We start from the raw sequence: 22,709 nt of genomic DNA on the forward strand, positions 1-22,709 counted from the left end.
GCCGTATCCCCAGTATCTAAAACAGTGCCTGGTTCATGGCAGACACTTAATATTAACATTTGTTAGTTCATTTGTTAAACTCAGTGGATGACTGGTTTATAAACGAGACTGTAAAGCCTTGCCTGAGAGCCACAGACAGTAAGTGTAGGGATGCATCTGGATTCGGGTCCCTCATAACCAGCATGCGCTCCTGCCCCTCTCAGGGGTCGTGCAGCGGGGCTGGGGTTACAGAGAGCCCCTCCCAGCCCTCCCAGGCAGGTCAGCCTCCACTCCCTTCTCGTCTAGGTCGCTGCCCCTTTACCGCACCCTTAACCCCTCTCCGGCCATCCTGCGGGCTGGACACAACTTTTACCTTCCACTCCCGGAAGAGATGCCGTGAGAGGACTTGGCAGCCGGCTGCCTCCTTTCCTTGTGGGCGGGAGAAGTGCAGCTGGACTCCAGGACCAGGGAAGGCACAGAATATTGGCCGACTGCATGAGGGTCCAGACAGTCCCTGCTAGAAGCGAGAGAAGACGGACCAGGTGTTGGAGTTGGCTTGACCTTAGACGAGGTGGCCTTCTCCCTGGTCTCTTGGGAGCCGAAAAACCCAAAGTTGAGAGGAACCAGGCTGCCAAGCTGTCTCCTTCCTCGACTGAGTAGAGGAGGTTGGGGCGAGCCTAGGCCTCGGCAGGCAGCTGCGGGTGAGGGGGAAGGGTCCCCCTGGGCGGGGGTAGTGGCTGTGGATGGCGTAGGGGTGGCGAGGCAAGGGTCCTGTGGCCCCTGTGGGCACAGCCGACGGGCTCCCTGGTCTAACAGGCAGCCTGGGCCCCTGCTGCGACTGAGTCTGGGGCACTTCACTTCTTCCTAAGTGTTTTGCTCCTTCTTTCCTCACGTTGACCCTTGAAACATTATGTTTGGCTGTGGGAAGATTGTACCAATGACAGTCAATTACGTGAGTGGAATTCCGTGCAGTAATTATTCACATTGTCAGGTACGGGCTAGGCGAGTCGTTGTTCAGTCTTTGATCGCACCACAAAGCTTTATGTGTTTTTAGCTCTATTAATTTGTCGGAAAATGGCCCTCTTCATAATTCAGAGATTCGAGAGAAGACCACATCCCATCTCCTTTGAGCCAGAGAGCGGACAGGTGGGCAGAGGGCAGGCAGGAGGGGGAGCAGGTGGGGCAGNCACTGTGAGTTGCCCGCCGCCAGAACCGGTGCTGGACTGGAGCACGCTCCGAGACGTAAGAACACGAAAGCCACCGTGGTGCCTGGAAGTGTAAGAAGATGTGAGACGCCCAGGGGCAAGCCCTTGAGGCTGCTGCACACCCTGAAATGGGGCAGCTTTCAGTGCTGTGCAGTCCAGCTCTGAGTGCTGTTCTTTGTAGAATTCAGGACCAGGCAGGTCCCTGTGCTTGTCCGCTTGTACCCAGAGGTTTTCATTAAATGTCTGCTCTCTCCCTGACCCCTGAGTAGGAAAGCCCCTTCTTTAGAAGGTAAGAGGTAGAAACTGAGGCCTTTTATTAATAGCAGATGGGTAATTCACAACTAAATTACCCTGTTATTTGGATCTGATTAACTTGCTATGTTTTTGGTGCTTTCCTGAGACCTTGTTCCCGAAATGGTACAATAGGTGAGAATCATGGTTTTATGATACAGACAATGATAAAAATGAGAAATGAAATTTGAGTTATGTTGAGTCCTGTTACCCTCACAAATTACCTTTTGTTCCCATTTTCTTTTGACCCTTGCACAGTCTTATGTGAAATTCTCTACCGTGCTTCCCTGTCTCCACCTTGACCCGGGGTCTTGTGTGTCATTATATCTGTTCTGCAGTAGAGCCCGTTACTTGTGACGGCTGAGCAGCTGGGCCGTGTGGGCACCTCGGGAGAGCCCTGGGGAGTGGGCTTGGCCCCCGTCCTGCGTGCCCCCCGCCCCGCCTTCCGGGCTGCCTGTCTAGTGTCAGGACAGTTCGGATGCATCAGGTTGGTACCCACAGGTGACAGCTGGCCATCTGCAGTTTTAAAAACAATTTGTTTTTGTTCGAATGACTCCTTCATCTTTAAAAATCAGGGAATTTTCATACAAAGTGTAGATTTCTAGCAGCTCTTTAAAATCTGACGGACTGCGAGGATGCCTCCTTTCCCTGCAGCCACCTGGCTCTTGGGGAACTGGGAGACTGGGGGAGCATCACCACAGAATTTCCGATGGAAGAACTTCAGCTTCGTTCTCCTCACCGAGGCTCTGCCCTCTTGGTCTGTTGCTGTGACTTGGAGGACCCTCACTCTGTCTCAGGCCCCTCAGGTCTCCCCTTTTTTAGAGGCAAACGCAGTGGCAGAAGTGGCTACCACCCCAGCTGGCCACCCCCTGCCCCACTAAGGAAGTGCACACGGTCAACAGTTGCCCAGGAAGTTTCAGAACCAGGCCTGCGCATCTGTGACTTGGAGATGCTACTAGAAACTACCCATAAGACTCTGAAGATTTGGAAATGGGCTAATACAGGTCATCATTATTACTGATAGGGGTAGTGGGAAGAAGCATCTACACATTGAGCTTCCTATATAAGCAGTACCGTTACTTTGGATCCCTTCTGCTGTCTGTGTACACGTTTTGTTACAGCACACAGTTAGTTGGACGCGGAGGTTGGACAACTTGCCCGGAATTATGCGGCATTCAGTGAGGGTGTGGGGGGTCACACCGGTTTCCATGACTCCCTGTTCAGTTTTTTGTTTAGTTCCAAACTATTTCGTGCTGTGAAACTGTGTTTATCTGGCCTTCAGGTCACTTGTGCATATGCTTAGTCAATAGTTGGGGTAGTAAGAAGCCTGATACCCCCTAGCCTGTAGAAGCCATCCAGCCTTAAAGGGCTGTAAGGGACTGATAGTGAAAGTGCTGCTGCTCTGTAAGAACAACCTGAATCTGAAAAACACTGCTGATCTTTTTGATTGACTAAAAGAGCCCTGTCAAGGGACTTCCTGGTCAGAAAGCATCATCCAGGTTGCTCTGAAGAAGGTGGAAAGGTTTCCTTGCCCGGCTGTGGTGAAGGTGGCCGTGTGCAGGACATTTTTGTCCTGAAGGAGGGTCTTCATATTCTTGAAAATTGTAAAGTCTTTCTGAAGCATGAAATGGATTCTGAAGCAAAAGTGACGAATCTACAGTAGATAAAAATACTTAAGTGAGGCACATATAGCAAACAAAATCAGCAGAATCAGAACATTTATAGCAGTAAAAAAAATGTTTTTAAAAGGCTAATGTACCTGCCATAAATCAAGAAACATACAAGAAACCTTGTGGTAAAATGGTGAAATATGAACTGCTGATTTAAATAAAAGTATGAAAATCTAAGTCTTTCCCCCCCATCTAATTGGAAAAATCCAAGATAGATCCGACACTATGGTGAGCGTATTCTTGCCTACTTTGGGTGGTTTGGGGGATTAAGGGCAATTTCCTAGGGCTGCCGTAACAGACGGCCGGAAACTTGGTGACCTGCAACAGCGAGCTTGTTTTCTCCCGGCTCCGCAGGCGAGTTGGGGGCTGTGCACCCTCTAGAGCCCTTGCCGCCCCTTCCTCCCGGGGCTTGCTGGCAACCCCTGTGCCCCTGGCCCGGGGCTGCCTCCCCCGGTGTCTCCCTCCCGCACCACACGGCCTTTGTCCCCGCGCGTCCACAGCTCCGTCCCTTCTGTCGAATCAGGGTCCTCACTAATGCGGTGTGACCTCATCTTGGTTACGTCTGCATGGTCGCTGTTTTCAAATAGGGTCACACTCACAGGTACCCGGGTAAGGACGTAAGTGTATCTCTCTTGGGGGGGGGGGGGTGCACCATTCAACCTGTGATGCCCTGTTTAAACTAAATGGGCACGTGCTATAATTGTATCCCTAGGATTCTGCCCTATGAAAATAGTCTGTTTGCACAAAAGTGTACATTCAAGGCTGTTTATCACAGCCCTGTTTGTAATAACAGTGAACTCAAAGCAACCGAACCGTCTTTCAAAAGGAGAGTAGAAAACCATGGATGTTTATGTGATGACAAATTACACAACTTTTAAGAAGGAGGTGGCGCCGTCTATACTGATCGAGAAGGACATCACTTTAAGTCCAGAGAGCAAGCGGGCGCTCTCCGTCTCTGTCCGTGTATCTGCGTACCTGGCCGGTTGCTGCTGTTCTTAAGGGTGGACGGAGGGGCGCGCGCACGTGTGCACGGCAGGACGGAGGGGCGCGCGCACGGGTACACGGCAGGACGGAGGGGCGCGCGCGGGTGCACGGCAGGACGGAGGGGCGCGCGCACGTGTATACGACAGAGGGGCGAGTGCATGTGTACACGATAGCACGGAGCAGCACGCATACGTGTATGTGCCAGGACGGAGGGGCGGGCATGTGTATGCGACAGAACTGGGCGGGGGGCGCACGTGCATGTGACGGGACAGAGGGGTGCGCACACGTGTGCACGACACGTCCATCTTGTGTATGAGCACAGAAAATCGTGGAGAATTCCCCTTCTACACTTTTGACCTGGGTTCTCCCAAAATGAGAAATGAGCAGCTCTTCTCCTAGTGTGAACGGCTGTTTATTCTGATGTCCTTGACGGGCCTTGTGGTGTTACGTGGCTTTGTAGAATGTACTGAGAAGTTTAAGATTTTTTCTGTGTTTTGAAATAGTGATATTATGTGGGAATTATGCGTTCTTGAAGGTGTGTTAGTACACATTCAACTATCTTATTTTTTCATCAGCTATGAAAAAATTTTAAAAGCAGAAAAAGTATGGAGAATACACTCACCCACCACTGTGAACTAACAAACACCGAACATTTTGTTGTTCTTCTTTGTTTAGAAAGAAAAAATCTTTTTAAAATGTCTGTTTATTTCTTTTGAGAGAGCGAGCACGGGTGGAGGAGGGGCAGTGAGAGAGAGCGAATCCCAAGCAGCCGCTGCACTGTCAGCGTGGAGCCCGATGCGGGGCTGGAACCCACGCCCTGCGAGATCAGGACCCGAACCACGACCAAGGGTCAGATGCTTAGCTGACTGAGCCCCCCAGGCGCTCCTAAAATTAAGCATCTTTGAACAGGTTGTTGGTCAGTTGCGTTTTCTCTGCTGTTAATCACCTGTTCGTATCCTTTAAAGGCCATTTTTCTGTTGGGTTGTTCATCTCTTTATTGATGGGTGCTGTGCTAGGGATCTTGGTTTCTTTTCCACTAACCCCTCTCCCCAACGGTTTCATATATATGTGTATTATGTATGTGTGTGCATATATGTAATATATAATTATATAATACATAATATATTACAATATATACACACACGTATGCATACACACGCACGCAGTACTGATTTTGGTAACATTTTTTAGTCAATTTTGGATAAATACTTGGCCTAAAGTTACACACGATACAGAAACCTCTTCCAGTCTACAGTCACCCCCGTGTTTCCTGCTGCCAACAGTAGGAGCTCTGACCAGGGTGCGGCCCCGGCGTCCTTGGTGTCCCGCCTGCACGTTCTCCCTCACGGGCGGAGGCTGTCCGCGCACTCGGGCGCCAGGGGTCGCTTAGGACGGTCTCCGTGTGCGGGGTCCTCGGAGGCGCAAGACCCGGGAAGGTTCGCTCCTCTCAGCTGCTGGGGCTGCTGAATCTTTCACGAAAGGCCCGTTTTCCGTCTCTGGGCCATGACTCTCCCAGTAAGAAGAGGGTGGCCACTCCCTCTGGAAACTTCCAAGCTGCATCTCCCGTCTGAGCTGGGAGATGACGTGGGACGCAGAGAGGCAGCGCGTCCGCTCAGGGCTTCGAGGAAAGTGTAGGAAAAGCTCTCCGTTTGGCAAGCCCGTGGTCAGTTTTGCCTTTGGGAAGTAAGCGGGGTTTGAAGTGAATCTGGCACATAGCTCCGCACGGGGATGGGAAACGGTCTCCAGCCTGCCGGGGGCGAGGGGCCAGCTCGTGGGCAGGACGTAGTCCTGAGATCCTGGCAATAGCTTCCCTCAGAGTGACCTCCAAGACGGGGTGTCCTTTCGATTTATTCTGGAGTAAAACCAAGCGCTGTGCGTCTTAAGCTTCCCGTGGAGCGAGCCCTTCATGCTGCAGCGATGGAAGGGAGGCGTCGCACGCCAGTGCGCGCAGCGACCTGGGTTTCGTTGCAAAGCGCTGGGGAGAAAACACCGCGTCACTAATGATCATCTCGGAGATGGAGATGGTGTCTTTCCCCGTGGTCGCATTACAAAAATTTGCAACAGCGAACACGTTACCTTCGTAAAAGTAACCGCACGCGTGTGTTTTGGGCCTCACGCGGGGTCCCCGTGGAGGAGGCAGCGGAGTGTGCAGCGGCCGAGCCCGGAGGGGCCGCCGGGCCTGGGGCCTGTGTCCTGGCGGCGTGTGAGCTCCGGCAGGTTCGGTCACCTGTGTGTGCGGCGGATCCCCATTTACAAACCGCAGGTGATGTAAACACGTGACTGTCCTGAGACTTAAGGTACAGAAAGTGCTCACCATGTACCAGGTACTGTTTGAAATGCTTGGGAAATGTTAGTATGATAATGACTTACCTTTAGAGTTTCTTTAAAAAAATTTTTTTTTAATGTTTGAGTGAGAGAGACAGCGTACAAGGGGGGAGGGGCAGAGAGACGGAGGCGCAGAGTTTGAAGCAGCCTTTGAGCCCGACGCGGGGCTCGAACACACGAGCTGTGAGAACATGACTTGAGCGGAAGTCGGATATTTAACCGACCGAGCCACCCAGGCGCCCTGAGAGTTTCTTTTGCCAACAGTTTTACTTGTGCTTTGGTTTTTCTTTTCAGTATTTGTTTTTTGTTGTTTTATCAGAGGATAAATAAGAATGAAAAATAGGAATTGAATCCCCTTGGATGTAGTCATGTCAGAGAGCCTCAGTGACAGGGAAGAGGTGATCACATTTTACCTTTCTTTTAGGTATTTCTTTTTGTTAATTTTAGCATAGGACAAACAGGGAGGAAAAAGGAATTGAATTACCCAGGAGTCATGTGGTTCTGTTTCTCACTGGTTACAGCGAAGAGGTGAATGACATTTTTTTAAATTGAGGCACACTGGATATACAGCATAATAAACATTATATTAGATTCAGCTGTACAACATAATGATCCGATATTTGTCTGTATTGCGAAATAATCACCACAGTGAGCCGAGTGATCTTACATAGTTACCTTTTTTTTTCCTTGTGATGAGGAGCTGTGCTTTTTTATACCTGAGTTCAGTATGGGGACTTTGGCTGTGTTTCTGATGACGAAGGCTGTGTAAATGTCCAGCCCCTGCAAGTGTTAGGACTGCTTCACACGCCTGTTACTTTAGGAAGGAATAAACTCGGTAGCCTCCTGCCCTGTAAGAATCAGGTGAGCTGCCAAACCTGAGGCCCCACCCTGTCCTCCCCGCAGAGAAGCTTGGCTTCAGGCAGCAGCCACAGACCTGCACAGAGCCAAGTGGGTGAAACTTGTGATCTTTTCTTGAAAACATGGCGAAGAGTGAAACTCCTTGGTTATTATTTTAAATGTAGGCGGCAGAGCGGCTTACGTCGCTATTTAACGGCATCCTGGCTAGTGGTGGCCAAGGAAATAGTCACGTTGCCAAGGCCATGAAAATATCACCATCTTCCTCAGAGACGGGGCTGGATTCCAGAACCCTCTTTCGGGCAGCGCTCAGACCTGTCGTAGTTTATTTTGTTGCTCTGTTTTCGGGCAACAGATTTGGTCATTGCTGTTACTGTACGAGTGCTGAAAGGGTGTCCTAATACCCACCTACTCAGAGATAGCCATCTGTGACGAGATGCCCTGGAGATTGCCGCTGGCACCAGTGTCTGCAGATCCTCCCAAGCCAGAAGCCTGGGGGCCCCACGCCTCATCCCCTTCCTGCCCTCCCCCTCGCGGACTGCCCACATCCAACGCACGATTCCACTCATTGTAATAGTTCTGGAATCCCTCTCTTCTTGTTCTCATTTGCCCTTGCGTTAGATTCCTTCTAAATGGCCACTTGATCAGTCGTTTTAAAGCCTTCCGTCATTTCCTGCCGTCAGCAGGACGGAAGCTGGGCTCCTCGGCACGGCCTGCAAGCCTCCTGTGACATGTCCCCACCGCATCGCTTCCACCCTCTCCTCCTACCGACCTGAGCCCTTCAGAGGCCCACGGACACACCTGTGCTTTGGGAAAAGTCTTATTCACTTGTGCGACACACTTCAAGGCTCTCTGTGAGGCCTTCTTGAATGACTCCTTTCTCTTCCTCTCCTCCTCTGCTTCCAGCAGAATCAGTCAGGTTTTATCCCCCACCCCCCTAGCCACTTATCTGATTTTAGGACAGGATGAGTCATGCCACACTGTGGTAATTTATTGGGGTGTTTCTCTTCTTGGTTAAGACCTACTTGAGGACAGGTGATGGCATCTGTAATGCCAGGATTTGCCCTGGCGCTCAAGTCTGTTGTCTAAAGAAAGAGTGGAGTGTGGAACTGCCATCTTGTTAAAGACTACCACAATTTATACCATATATAAAAATAAATGCATAGAAATAAACATGAGATGGATTAAATAAATAGTTTTAAAATGCTAAAATGGGGGTGCCTGGGTGGCTCAGTCAGTTAAGCATCCGGCTCTTGATTTCGGCTTGGGTCATGCTCTCGAGGTTCGTGAGCTTGAGCCCTGTGTTGGGCTCTGTGCTGATAGGGGGGAGCCTCCTTGGGATCCCCTCCCTCTGCCCCGCCCCTGCTCATACATGCATTCTCTCTCTTTCTCAAGATAAATACATATCAAAAAAATTAAGCAATGCTAAGATGTTTTAGAAGATAGTACAGGCTCTGTATCATTGGGATAAGAGGGGCTTTCAAACTGAGCTGTGAAACCTGTGGACTCAGAGGAACACGTGCAGGGCTTGTGAGAGTTAAACCCCCTTCAGACAAGAGATTCTGTGGACAAAATCAAATGATACGTAGCCGACCAGGAAAGCGTATTTGCAGCGTCCAGATCATATTAAAAGAAATCTAACTTCATAAACAAAGGACCAAGAGCCCAATACAGAAATGGGCGAAGGATAAGAACACGAAATTTACACAAAGGAGAACCCAATAATAAATGTATGAAAAGATGATAGTGTTCAAGGAACGTTAGTTTTCAGGGAAATGAGAAACGACGCCGCTGGCTGTGGACGTGCGGGCGGTCAGGACCCGGGGAGGCCCTCCCGGAGCCGGGCAGGGAAAGCTGCAGGGAGCTCCTTGTGCAGAAACCCACACAGCCGCCGCTCATTCTGTGTACGTTTGCCTGCGTGTATGTTACTCTCCGATAGATTATTTACCTGCTGAACTCTTAGGAAAGGAAAGCTTTCCATTTGCCTCTGGGCTTGGCACTGGTGAAAACGATGGCAGCCGGTGCTGACAAGGGGCGGTGAGGTGGGCGTTCTCCCTTGTCCTTGGGCGCCGTGCCGCCACTGCCTCGGTGCCGCCTTCTGGGAAGGATCGTTTGTCAACTAGTCATTAAAAATCAGCTAATAACTCCTGCGCCTTAGCAGTCCTGTTTGTGGGGATGTGCACAATGTCACGCAAAGGCTTCGTCGCGGCATCGTTACCGGTAATGAAAAATCGGAAACGGTCTAAATGTCTACAGACAGAGGAGCGGCGAAGTCGGCCACGTCCATCTACGGGCCCGTGGGGCTGCCGCGGGGCAGGAAGGAAAGATACTCTGAGACGTAAGCATGTCTACAGGAGCTGAATTTGAGGAGAGGAGTTGCATCGTGGGAGAGAGGTTGGGAGGTGAAGGTTAGGTGAACAGGAAGTGTGACATGTTTTTTAAGCAGGGAGGGTGGAGATGAGGTGACAAAGTGGGGCAGGGAGAAGTCAGGCGGTGAGGTGAATAGCAGTGAGCTCCAGAAACCTTTCTTGGTGACAACAATACTCACTTATGTGTGATGAGAATTTTCCATTTTCATTAGACCTCTTAGGGATATTTTAAATCCTGTATGTCAGTGGATTTGGATTCTCTTCAACAGGAGTAGTTCTAATGGGTTCCCACACACGACGATTCCCTCTGCTTAGAGCAGGGACGGAAACTCCAATCCTACGGGGCCTGGGTGGTGACACGAAGGGAGACTTGTCAGGTTGAGCAGCAGTGAACTAGTGACCCTTCCGAAAGAGACAAGCGGCACTCATCTCCAAGAAGAGCCCTGGAAGTGACTGGATCTTGCGATTTTCACATTAGCCACCCAGGCGAGAAATCCGAAATTTTATGTCTAATTTTTAAATTGTGGCTCAAATTTTCTTAATCACATTGTGATTATGTGTGACCTCTTGGTCACCATGTGGTCTAAATATTTACTTCTCTTTTTTTGAGAGTTATAGTTCCCTTTGAGAACCTTTATCTCTTCTTCCTCACTTGTGTTTTTATTTCCTTCAAAGACTGTTTCTCTGTTCTCTGGGGTTGGTAGATTCTTGTTTGTGTGTGTGTGTGTGTGTGTGTGTGTGTGTGTGTGTGTACACATATATAATCTATGTATGTATATGATAGGTTGTTGTTTTGACCATGACATAGGGAGTATTAGTTTTATATCCAGTTTTTTTTTTTTTAATTTATTTCTAGGAGAGAGAGAGAGAGACAGCTTGAGCAGGGGATGGTCAGGGAGAGGAAGACTCTGAAATAGGCTCCAGGCTCTGAGCCGGCAGTCAGCACAGAGCCCGACGCGGGGCTCGAACCCACGAACCGCGAGATCATGACCTGAGGGAAAGTTGGATGCTTAACCGACCAAGCCACCCAGGCGCCCCTATATCCAGTTTTTATCACAAAAACACATTTTAGGGAGGAGGAGGAGGTATAAGAAAGAAGTGACAATTAAAGGTAACCCATTACTGCCTGGAGAAAATTATGGTTAGTGTTCTGTTGTCTCATATTCTAATCATTTTTCCAGGTACACATGACATGAACAATAGCAAAAATGGAATCCCATTCTATATATTGTAAACTTTAGAAAATGCTCAGTTTGAAATGAGAATATACATTGAAACAGAAGGATGCACGGCATTGGTTATCTGTGGGTAGTGGGATTATGAGCATTTTATATCCTTATTAACATGTCCTGTCTGGATCTTGTAACCTCCCTGACCCTCCTCCCTGACCCTACAACATTCTTTTGAAAGAAATTAGTGTAAAGAGTTCGTTTTACGATATAAGCGTGGTTTGAGAAGTAAAATATTTGGTTTTTAACGGGGATGGTTTATGTCACGGCTCAGAAGACTACCTCCGCTAGCACCCAGAGGGAGGACGCAAATCCAGAGAGCAAACTGGGTCCGAATCCGGAGCGAGGAGGCTGCTGCAGGCCCTGCTCGTTCAGACGGCAGGACGGGCCTGCTCGGCGTGTCCACTGCCACCCAGGCTCTGCCTCTCGGTGGACAGAGCCAGGGAGCGAGCGCACACCAGCCCATGTGTACACACATGCCTGTTTTCACTTGTGTTATCTGTCTACCCATATATGTGTATTCAGACACGAAACCACAGGCTCATATGATCATGCCCGCTGCTTTATTTGTACTTTGACAGTAAACACGGGCTCTCATTATCTACAGTGTGTTTGTTCAGCCTGTATGTATACAGAGTCATTTCAGAACTGCTAGCTCACACCTCTGTGGAAACCAAGCCTAGCAGCCCCAGCACAGTGTCCCTGCACCGTCCTGTCTTTTACTTTAAAGCAGTCAAGGGCGCCTGGGGGGCTCGGTCGGCTAAGCATCTGACTTTGGCTCAGGTCTTGATCTCACGGCTTGTGGGATCAAGCCCCGCATCGGGCTCTGTGCTGACAGCTTAGAGCCTGGAGCCTGCTTCACATTCTCCATCTCTCTCTTCCCTTCCCCCACTTGTTCTCTGTCTCTCTCTCTCAAATATAAACATTAAAATATTTTTTAAAGCAGTCAGGAAAAACTGTTCCAAAGTTACTTAGGCCAGCTCCTTTCTTACCTACTCATCTCAGGGCAGTTATGTAATTCATTTGTAAAATAGTTGGATTCATTTGCCACAGGCTGAAATTCATTTTGGGCTCCCTAACCGCTGGAGGCTTTAAAACAATTTTTTTTCATTCAAAAAATTCATTCATTGGGGCGTACAGTGTTGGGGATTTTGACCCATGTATAGAGTTTTGTGTCTACCCCTCAGTTCCTTCTAGAACAGCTCCATCACCCTCAAATGATGTCATTTTATAGTCAAGGCCACAACCACTCTGTTTTCTTCTTCTTTTTTTAAATTTTTTAATGTTTGCTTTTGAGAGAGAGAGAGAGAGATAGACAGAATCCAATGCAAGCTCCAGGCTCTGAGCTGTCAGCACAGAGCCTGAAGTGGGGCTCGAACTCACAAACCGTGAGATCGGGTGACCTGAGCTGAAGTCGGACATTTAACTGACTGAGCCACCCAGGCGCCCCTGTTTTCTATCCCTAGGATTTTCCTCCCTCTTCTCCGTGCTGAGATCTTGTAAATGGAATCACAGAATCTGTAGCCTTTTGGGTTTGGCTTCTATCCATTAGCAAGTGGGTTTAAGTTTCATTTATGTTGTTTTGTTGATCGGCAGACTACTTCTTTTTGTTGATGAGGAATAATCCATTGTCAGGTTATACAGTATTTATTCATCAGCTGAAAGACAGCTGATTTGTTTCCATTTTTGGGTCATTTTTAATAAAGATACTATAAACCTCACATATAGGTTTTTGTATGCACATAGATTTTACTTCTATTAGGTAAATAGATTGTGCATATATGTTTAACTTCATAAGAAACTGAAAGCTGTTTTCCAAAACGACTGTGTGATGTTGCATTCCTCTGGCACTGAGGAGGGTTCCGGTTGTTCTGACTCCTTGTCGACACTTGGTGTTGTCTTTTTTCTTTTCCATTCTAATCGAAACGTAGCAGTGTGTCCTCGTGACTTGGATTTGACTTTGCCTGATCGCTGAGGATGCTGAGGATCATTTCACGTGCTTGTTTGCCATCCATATCTTCTCTGATGGACTATCTATTTAGACCTTTTGCCTATTTTTTAAAAGCTTCGGTTGTTTTTTTATTGTCAAGATTTGGGAGGTCTTTATATATTCTGGATACAAGGTTTTTTTGTTTTTTTTGTTATTTTTTTCAGAAATACGATTTGCAAATATTTTCTCCTAGGTTATAATTTATTTCTTCAGTTTTTTTGACAGTCCCAGAGTGAAAGTTTTTAGTTTCAAAAATTTTTTAATGTTTACTTATTTTTGAGAGAGAGGAAGAATGAGCAGGGGAGGGGCAGATTGAAGGAGACACAGAATTTGAAGCAGGCTCCAGACACTGACTTGTCCGCACAGAGCCCCATGTGGGGCTCAAACTCACGAACCACAAGATCGTGACCTGGGCTGAAGTTGGATGCTCAACCAACTGAGCCACCCAGGCGCCCCAAAAGTTTTTAGTTTCAATAAAACTCAATTTATTAATTTTGTCCCTTCATGTTTCTGATATTGGTATCTTATCTAAAAGCTCTGCCTAATCCAAGGCCACATGGATGTATTATTCTAGAATATTTATAGTTTTAAAATTTACATATTTGTCTATGATCCATTTTGAGTTACTTTTATATGAGGCGTGAGGTATAGACAAAGGTCCATTTCTTTGCGTAGGAAACTCCAATTGTACCAGCCAATTGGTGACACTGTATTGTCTCCATTGACCTGCCTTTGCACCTTTGTGAACAACTAGCTGTCTGGGCTTATGTGGATCTGTCATCTCTGGGCTCTTTTTATATTATATGGACCCATGTGTCATTGTGACAGAATGTGCCAATCCTGCTTTCTCCAAATCATTGTAGTTTTACAGTAAGTTTTGAAATTGGATAGTGTGTTCTCTAACTCTGTTCTGTTTCAGAATTGTTTTGGCTTTTCTGGTTCTTTTGCCTTTCCATACGATATTTAGCATCAGTTTGTTGAAATCAACAAAATGACCTTCTAGAATTTTTATTAGGATTCTGTTGAATCAGTAGATCAAACTGAGAAGTAACATCTTAACACTGTTGAGTCTTCCAATTCATGAATGTGGTCTTTCTCTCCATTTTATTTATATCTTCTTTGGTTTATTTTATCAGCATTTTATAGTTTTCATCATACAGATACTTTATGTATTTTGTTAGATTTATGGCTAAGTAGTTCTTTTTTGTGTGCTGTTGTAAATGATGTTTAATTTTTTTAAATTTCAATTCTTCATTGTTACTATATAGAAACACAGTGATTTTTTTTTTAATGTTGACTTGATTGATCTATACCCTACTGTGTAGCTGAACTCATTTACTAGTTCTAAGAGCTTTTCATAGATTCTTGGGATCTTCCATGTAAACATTCATGAATGTAAACCTTCATGTCTTATTTAGAGACTGTTTCATTTCTTCAGTCTATATGCCTTTTATGTCTTTTTCTGGCCTCGTTACACAGGCTGGGCCTTCTGATATGATGTGGGATGGTGGCGAGAAGCAGTGAGAAAAGACACTCTTGCCTTCTTCTTGATCTTAAGAGAAAAGCTTTTGGTCTTTTACCATTAAGTATGTCACTGCTGTAGAATTTTGTAGTTTCCCTTTACTATGTTAAAGAAGTTTTCTTCTATTCATAATTTGCTGAGAGGCTTTTTTTTTTAGTATCAATAATGGATGTTGAATTTTGTCAGATTTTTTTTATGCCTTAGAGATGATCACGTGAGTTTTCTTTGTTCTGTTTTAGTAGTTTGTGTCTTTCAAATAACTAGTCCATTTGATCTGAGTTTAAGGATTTCTCAGCATTAAGAATTGTGTATAATATTCTTTTATTGTTCTTCTAATGACTATTGGACCAGCAGTGAGGTATCCTCTTTCATCCCTGATACTGGAAATTTGTGTATTCTCTTTTTTTTTCAGTTGGTTAGTCAGCCTTGAAGTTTATCAATTCTGTTTGTTTTTTTTTTTTTCTAAAAAATACCTAGCTTTGATTTCATTGATTTTCTTTATTGTTTTCATGTTTTCAATTTCATCAATTTCTCCTCCTATTTTTATTATTTCTGTCCTCTTTTCTTTGGATTTAATCTGCTCTTATTCTACTGTCTTAAGGTAGAGACTTGGATTAAAGTTGTAAGATCTTTCTTCTTTATAAATGTAAAATTTTAATGCTATAAGTTTCACTCTCAGCTCTGCTTTAGCTGAATCTAATGTATTTCCCACAAACTTGAAAACTTAGGTGAAATAGATCAATTCCTTGGAAGACAAAGTCTGCTGAAACTCACACAAGAAGAAATAGATGATCTGAATAAGCCTATATGTAATAAAGAAATCAGGGGCACCTGGGTGGCTCAGTCGGTTGGGCGTCTGACTTCGGCTCAGGTCATGATCTCACTGCTCGTGGGTTTGAGACCCGCATCAGGCTCTGTGCTGACAGCTAGCTCAGAGCCTGGAGCCTGCTTCAGATTCTGTGTCTCCCTCTTTTTCTGACCCTCCCCTGCTCATGCTGTCTCTCTCTCTATCTCAGAAATAAATAAAACATTTAAAAATAAATAAATAAATAAATAAATAATTGATAATCTTCCTAAAAAGAAACACCAGGCTTAGGTGGGTTCACTGGTGAATTCTATCAACCATTTGGGGAAGAAAGTATATCAGTACTTTACAATCTCAAGAGACGTAAGTAGAAGAAATACTTCACAACTCATTCTGAGAGGCCAGCATTAGCACAATATCAAAACTAGATGAAAACATTACAATAAAAGTATAGACCAATACCTCTTATGAACATAGATATAAAAATCCACAGTAAAATATCAACAAATCACATCCAAAAAGGTAGAAAAAGAATATTTACCATGACCAAGTGGGATTTATCCCACATACTCAAGGCTAATTCAATATTTGAAAATCAGTTAATATATTTGATTATAGTGCATTGCAACTTTTTTTGGATTTTTCCTTTTGCTTTGGCTATTCAATTTTAGAGGAATTGAAAACAAGAAAACATTTATTTTGATCTTCATTTATTCCATTTCCAGTGTTCCTCATTTCTTTGTGTGGATCCAATTTTCTGTTTGTTTTTTCTTCTGTCTGTAGTCTTTTTAATTAAAAATTATTATACACTAGGTCTTATGGGAATGAATTCCCTGAGTTGTTTGTCTCAGTGTTTTTCCTTCTTTTTTGAAAGATACTTTTACTGGGTATAGAACTCTGGGTTGACAGATTTCTTTCTTCCAGCACTTAAAGATGTTACTCCATTATCTTGTATCTTGCTCCATCTCTCACAAAGTCTTTTGCAATTTTGCCTTTGTTCTTGTATATGTTATATAACTTTTCTCTGACTACCTTCAGTATTTTTCTTGTCTTCACTAATTCCAGCAATTTGAATATAATATACCTAGATTTGTGGGAGTTTGAGGGTAAGGAGGATTATTTATCCTGCAGTGTGTTCTCTGAGCTTCTTGATCTTATGACTTAGTGATTTTTATTAGTTTTGCAATAGTCTCAGCCATCATTTCTTTCATTTTTTTTTTCTGTCTCTTCTGGGATTCCAGTTGCGTGTGTGTTCTGTCATTTGATATTTTTCCTACACATCTTGGATGCTCTGTATGCCCTTCTTGGTCTTTTTGGCTCTTTGTTTCTTCATTTTGGATAATTTCCTTTGACTCATCTTTAAGTTCACTGATTCTTTCCTCGGCTGTTTTGAGCTTCCTGATGAACTGGTAAAGATGTTCTCTGTTACTCTGTCTTCCATTTTTAATATTCTCTTTGGTACTTATTGTTTCCATTTCTTTGCTAAAAATTACCCATATGATTTGATATTTTACATTAGAGCTCTTAACATACTAACTGTAGTTCTTTTAAATTCACTGTCAGATCATGACACCATCTGCATCATTTTGAAGTCTGCTCCTGATGATCACTTTGTCTCTTGGGTGTGTACTTTTTTGTATACCTCACAGTCCTTTGTATTTGAAAGCCACACGTCTTGAGTAGGAAAGTAGTTACTGAGGCAAACGGTTTTTACGCCTGGGATTTGGCTCACCTTTCCTTCTGCGAGGCATTTTCAGTGGGGATTTGAGTTAATGTACTTAGGAGTTGGTCAGGGCTTAGGTTTGTAATTGCTGTGGTCACTATTAGTGCGGTATGGGTTTCAAATTCCTCCAGTAATAGCTTGTGTATAAAATCAAGACTGGTTGGCCAGAGGGCTTTCCCTTCAAGATCTTCACCTTCAGCTTTCAGTCTTCCTTTGCACTGCCCTCAGAGAGGATCTCCTTCCATATTCTCATTCTGTCCCTCTCCCAGAAGCATTCTCCTGTTACTTGTTACTTTACACTGGTCAGCCTGGTGATGGGAGCAGTGAAGGGGCTTTTCTTGTGGGTCAGGTCAGGCCTCAGTCTGAGGCAGGCACTGTGTCCCTGGCACTTAGGGATGTGGCTTCCGTAGTGCCCTTAGCCCTCTCCCAGCCTCTCTGCCTGCTCCTCCCCTAGGGATGAGGGGTTTTATTTCAGTTCCCTTCCCCCAGTGAAAATGGGTTTTCAGCACTGGTAGGTTTTCATGCTGTTGTCTCTAGTCACTTCAATGAATTGAAATGTATTCGTATTCACATTTTGAACAAGTCATTTGTTGGATTACAGTTGTTTCCAATCATTTCCCTTAGATTTTTCCTATGGACATTTGAACTTCGAGAACTTTGTATCTACTGGTCGTAGTCCTAAAGGGGTTGGAAAGTGAGTGCGTCTCATCATGCACCGGTAGACTTGTCTGTCAGCTCTCCTGCACAGGAGTAAGCTTCTCGGTCTGTTCTTAACACCAGAAGCTGCTGCAACGTGGAACAGAACATTTCAGTGCTGGTTAAGTCTTTTTGGCATTAATATAGACTTAAATGATTGTTAAAATTTTAAAAAACTGGATTATAAAATCGTTTTGTCACAAACAAAGGACTCTGTTGTTTGTTTGATTTTAGTATTTAGTAAGTAATATTTAGCTGTCTTCTCACAGGAGTAACAAGGAATTTTCCTGACACTGATTTTGGATTAAACAGTGGGTAGATGTGTAGACTTTATTATCTAGCTACTTGGTCCTGCCTTTAAACTGACTTCTTAGAGGTGTTTAACCAGCCAAGAATATTGTCTAAATTAATGCAATGGTGAGACAAAAGAAGCTATATACTACATTGCTTTGAAGCTATGTACAACGTTAGAATGGCTGTTTTCTTATACCAAAAATGGTAAATCTTTTTTTTTTTTTTTTTTTAAACAATCTTTAGTGGGCTAGTTTGAGTAAAATGAGAGGAAGAGACCTCCTCTGCTTGGTACTCACACTGTCCTCCTATGCATTTGAATGAAGAGGGGATCTTCTTCCTTGGGGGAAGTGGAGAGAGCAGAAAGGGTAAAACTAGCCAGACCAGCAAATCACCTGCTGACCAGTAGGGTAACAGAAGCTGCTGACAGCTCATCCTCATGCTTAGGCTCTCAGTTCTTAAAATAGGGTTCATTCTCTTTTAATTTAAGGCTATGACTCATAGCTTCAGTCGTGGTTTTTTTGTTACTGGTTTTTTGTTTTTTTCTTAATCGGGAATGACTGCAACTTTATTAATCTAGAGACTCTGACTAAACATATACCTGGTGGGAGGGTGTGTGTTTCTCATAACTGTTTTACCAAGATGAGCTCCGCATCGATTAGAGTCTTTAATTTGGGAATAGCTGGTGCTAGAGAAACCTTCAAAATCTTCAGCTGGAACTTTTCCTCTTAGCTAGAGGTTTAGGACTGGTATAGAATTTTAGTTTTGTCTTAAATTCATCCTTGGGCCGACACTCTTCTTCATATAGTGTAGGATTTATTATCTTTTTTTCTTTTCAGTGCTCTTGGGAAAAAGAGCCCCTTTTGTTCTGCATTAGCTTTTCAGGAATGATGTATAATTAACAGCCTTGGAAGACAGAATGTCTCCTTCTGGTGGAAGGGAGTTTTTGCTTGCTGTCACCCTCTGGGGTTTCATCAGATAGGTTTGCTTGTGGTCGGTTATGAGCGATTTGTGTTTCCTAAGCTCAGAGATCCTCAGTTGGGACAAAAACCCAGGTCTACCTGGGTCCCTTCACATCACCCCCCAGGGGTTTGGGGATAAAGAGAACTAATGCGAACATGAAGCTCATGATGCTTGATATCCTCTGAATAATATTGTCCTTCATCTCTGACCCAAGAGTGTCATGTCTTCTGTGTGCCTCTGTGAAACCATGGCAGGTGGACTTGTCAGCTTACATACAGAGCAAAAGCTCAGGTTTGTAAATAATTCTTGGTATTGTCCTTAAACATTGTCTTGCCTTTAAAGTTAATGTAAAAAACTTGAAAAATGGAGAAAACAATCACTTTTAATCCCATCACTCTAAGATTATAATCTTGATAGTATGTTTATGTGCATATTTCCATTCTTTCCAGTTGGAAATAATTTTAATCTTACTGTAATACAAAATTGTATCCTGTTTTAAATAATCAACATTCCTTTGACTATATAGATAATTTATGATAATTATAGAACATTAGAAAATTTGTGAAAGAACAAAGAAAATTATTAGCACGCTTATTGCCCAGAGGTGGAGTCCCTATGATTCTTTTGTGTATTTTATGTACATTGATTTTAGAGTTATAAGGGAGACTAGTATATTCTTTATTCACCTAACATGTCTAGTGTACTTTACTATTTCATTGAATATTGAAAAGTAGGCTCCTTTGATTTTTTTTTTTAAGGTTTCCTTTCTTTAATGGTTATGGTATCTCATTCTGTGGGTATCCACATTATCATAATCACTTTATAATAATTCTTTAACCAGTTTTGGAAATTGAAATTCCAAATTCCAAAACCAGTTTTCGAAATTCTGTAATTGCTTCTACTCACCCTGCTTTCTGTTTCTTTCTCTTTCCCCCACCCCACTCCTTTTTGGAACCGTGTTTATTAAGAACTTTTCGACATTTCTGTGTGTTTTCCTGTGCTCTTTCTGTATTTTCAATTCTGCTGTCTCTCTATGCTTCAGTCTGGATATTTTACCCTAATATGTCTTCCAAATTATTAATTATTTCTTCAGCTAAGTCTCATCTACTTTTAAGTCCAACTTTTGAAAGTCTTCATCGTGGGGACTCCTGGGTCTGACTCTTGATTTCAGCTCTGGCTATGAACTCGCGGTTCATGGGATCAAGCCACACACCGGGCTCTGTGCTGACAGCATGGAGTCTGCTTGGGATTCTGTCTCTCCCTCTCTCTCTGCCCCTTCCCCACTTGCACTCTCTCTCTCTCAAAATAAATAAACATTTCAAATAAAACTCTCCGTTGAATTTTTCAGTTGTTGAATTTCCATTTGATTCTTTTTATAGTTTCTAATTATGTGCTAACATTTTTCATTATCTTTTAGTTCCTAAACATATTAATAATAGTTATTTCAAAGGTGATGTCTGATATACCATTCTCTGGATGCCCTATGGGTCTGTTTCTAAAGTCTGTTTCTCTCTTGACTTTCAACCAGGTCATCTCTGCTACCAGTTTCGTTTCTTTGTTCGCGTGTGAGATATTGCTTACAAAAAAATCAAGGCTCGGGTGCCTGGGTGACTCAGGCGGCTAAGCGTCTGACTTTGGCTCAGGTTATAATCTCACAGTTCGTGGGTTCAAGCCCCGCGTTGGGCTCTGTGCTGACAGCTCAGAGCCTGGAGCCTGCTTCTGATTCTTTGTCTCCCTCTCTCTCTGACCCTCCCCTGTTCACGCTCTCTCTCTCTTTCTCTCTCTCTCTCTCTCAGAAATAAATAAAACATTAAAAAAAAATCAAGGCTCTGGTTATGCTTTCGTCCTTCAGAGAAGCTAGGAGCTTATCTCTTTAATCTTCTCATAGGTTGAGATGAGTTGAGACTTGGGAGACTGGTCAGCGTTACTGGAGGGCATATGCTGGAGCCGTTAGCAGGCCCTGGGCTCCAGGCTTCCCTCCGCGCTCTGCATCTGCCAGGAGCCCCCCTTCCCTGTCTCAGCCATTCCGTTTGTACTTTCGAAATAAGCAATTGCCTTAAGGACGAAAGAGGAGCCATGTATATAGGGCTTATGTCTCCAGGACTCCCTGCCACCCTAGTCTCGGCCCTGCGGCTCCTCAGCGTTTCAGACAGATTGTCTATTATATGTTTTCAGCTCTTTTAGTTGTTCCCAGCAGGAGGATTGTCCAGAACAATCTAGTGTACCATTACTAGAAGTGGAATGCTCTCCACAAGTAATTTGTTCTTTTTTTTTTTTTTTTAAATATTTTTATTTATTTCTAGGAGAGAGAGAGAGAGAGACAGCGTGAGCAGGGGAGGGTCAGAGAGAGAGGGAGACACAGACTCTGAAATTGGCTCCAGGCTCCGAGCTGGCAGTCAGCACAGAGCCCGACGCGGGGCTCGAACCCACGAACCGCGAGATCATGACCTAAGCGAAAGCCGGACGCTCAACCGACTAAGCCACCCAGGCGCCCCTCCACAAGTAATTTGTTCTTATAGCTCCTTCTGAGCCCGGTGGTAGGCCCTGGGGTGTGGTTGGTAAAGAAGACCTTTTGCAGATCAAATAGAAACATTTTCATGTTCCTTCTGTTGTTACCAATGTTTCCCCCCCACTAATTCTACTTAAGAGCAGTTTACGGTGGGGTGTTGGGGGGGGGCTCAGGTGGTTGAGCATCACACTTTGGCTCAGGTCACGATCTCATGTTTGTGAGTTTGAGCCCCGCATTGGACTCTGTGCTGACAGCTCAGAGCCTGGGCACAGAGCCTGGAGCCTGCTTCCGATTCTGTGTCTCCCTCTCTCTGCCCTCCCCCACTCACAGTTTTTCTCTCTTTCTCAAAAATAAATAAAGATTAAACATTTTTTAAATTAAAAAACAGAAGGCAGTTTGTGGTACCGTTAGTATTCCTGCTTGGACCAGTGGTGTCTATGATCCTCAAGTCTGACCGGGTGAGTGTGGCCCTCTGGCCTGATGACATACTGCCATTTTGCTTTTGTTACAGCACATATTGTCTGCTCTGTTACAGCTACTAGCATGGATATCTATTTTTTTTTTTTTTAAGTTTATTTTGGGAGAGAGAAAGACAGCGCTGGTTGGGGAGGGACACATAGAGAGGAAGAGAGACAGGATCCCAAGCAGTCTTGGCAGCGACACAGAGCTTGAACCCATGACACCGTGAAATCGTGACCTGAGCTGAAACCAAGAGTTGGACGCTCAACTGGCTGAGCCACCCGGGCGCCCCTTTGAGTATCTACTTTTTTTATCTGCTTCTTAAAACCTGCTCCTTGAAAAGCAGGGACTATATCTTATTCTGAGTGGGAAAGTTCCTTGCATAGACTAGTTCCTCATCAGAAATGTGCTTGAATTCAGATGTTAATGCTAACATTTAGTAACTCGTTAGCCAGTTTCAGACTTCCATCTTCTCAAGGTTCCCTCAATGGATCCACTTCACGTATCATGTATCAGCCTTCTTCAAGATTCCAAAAGATCAGTACACAAATACATATACCAAAAGAAGCTTCCGTGGGATGTGGCATAATGTTAAGATTCATGCTGTAAATTAAATGGGAGTCATTGCACTAGATATAGGTGACAGATTTTTTTTATGTTAAAAAAAATACTAGAGGGGCATGTGGGTGGCTCAGTTCATTGAGTGTCCAACTCTTGATTTCTGCTCAGGTCATGATCCCAGGGTAATGGGATCGAGCCCTGCATCGGGCTCTGTGCTAAGTGTGGAGCCTGCTTAAGATTCTCTCCCTCTCCCCTCCGCCCCCCCCGCCCCCCCCCGCTCCCC

General features: G+C 44.6%; 1 protein-coding gene across 1 annotated transcript in view; it reads left to right on the forward strand.

Annotated features, from left to right (window-relative positions):
* The window catches only part of CRYL1 (crystallin lambda 1), a 109,050-nt gene that overhangs the window by 48,977 nt on the left and 37,364 nt on the right, over positions 1-22,709 (forward strand). The gene's annotated exons all lie outside the window — the stretch shown is intronic.

The sequence above is a fragment of the Crocuta crocuta genome, unplaced genomic scaffold (assembly GCF_008692635.1).
Source record: "Crocuta crocuta isolate KB4526 unplaced genomic scaffold, BGI_CrCroc_1.0 scaffold258, whole genome shotgun sequence".
In the NCBI taxonomy this organism is placed as follows: Eukaryota; Metazoa; Chordata; class Mammalia; order Carnivora; family Hyaenidae; genus Crocuta; species Crocuta crocuta.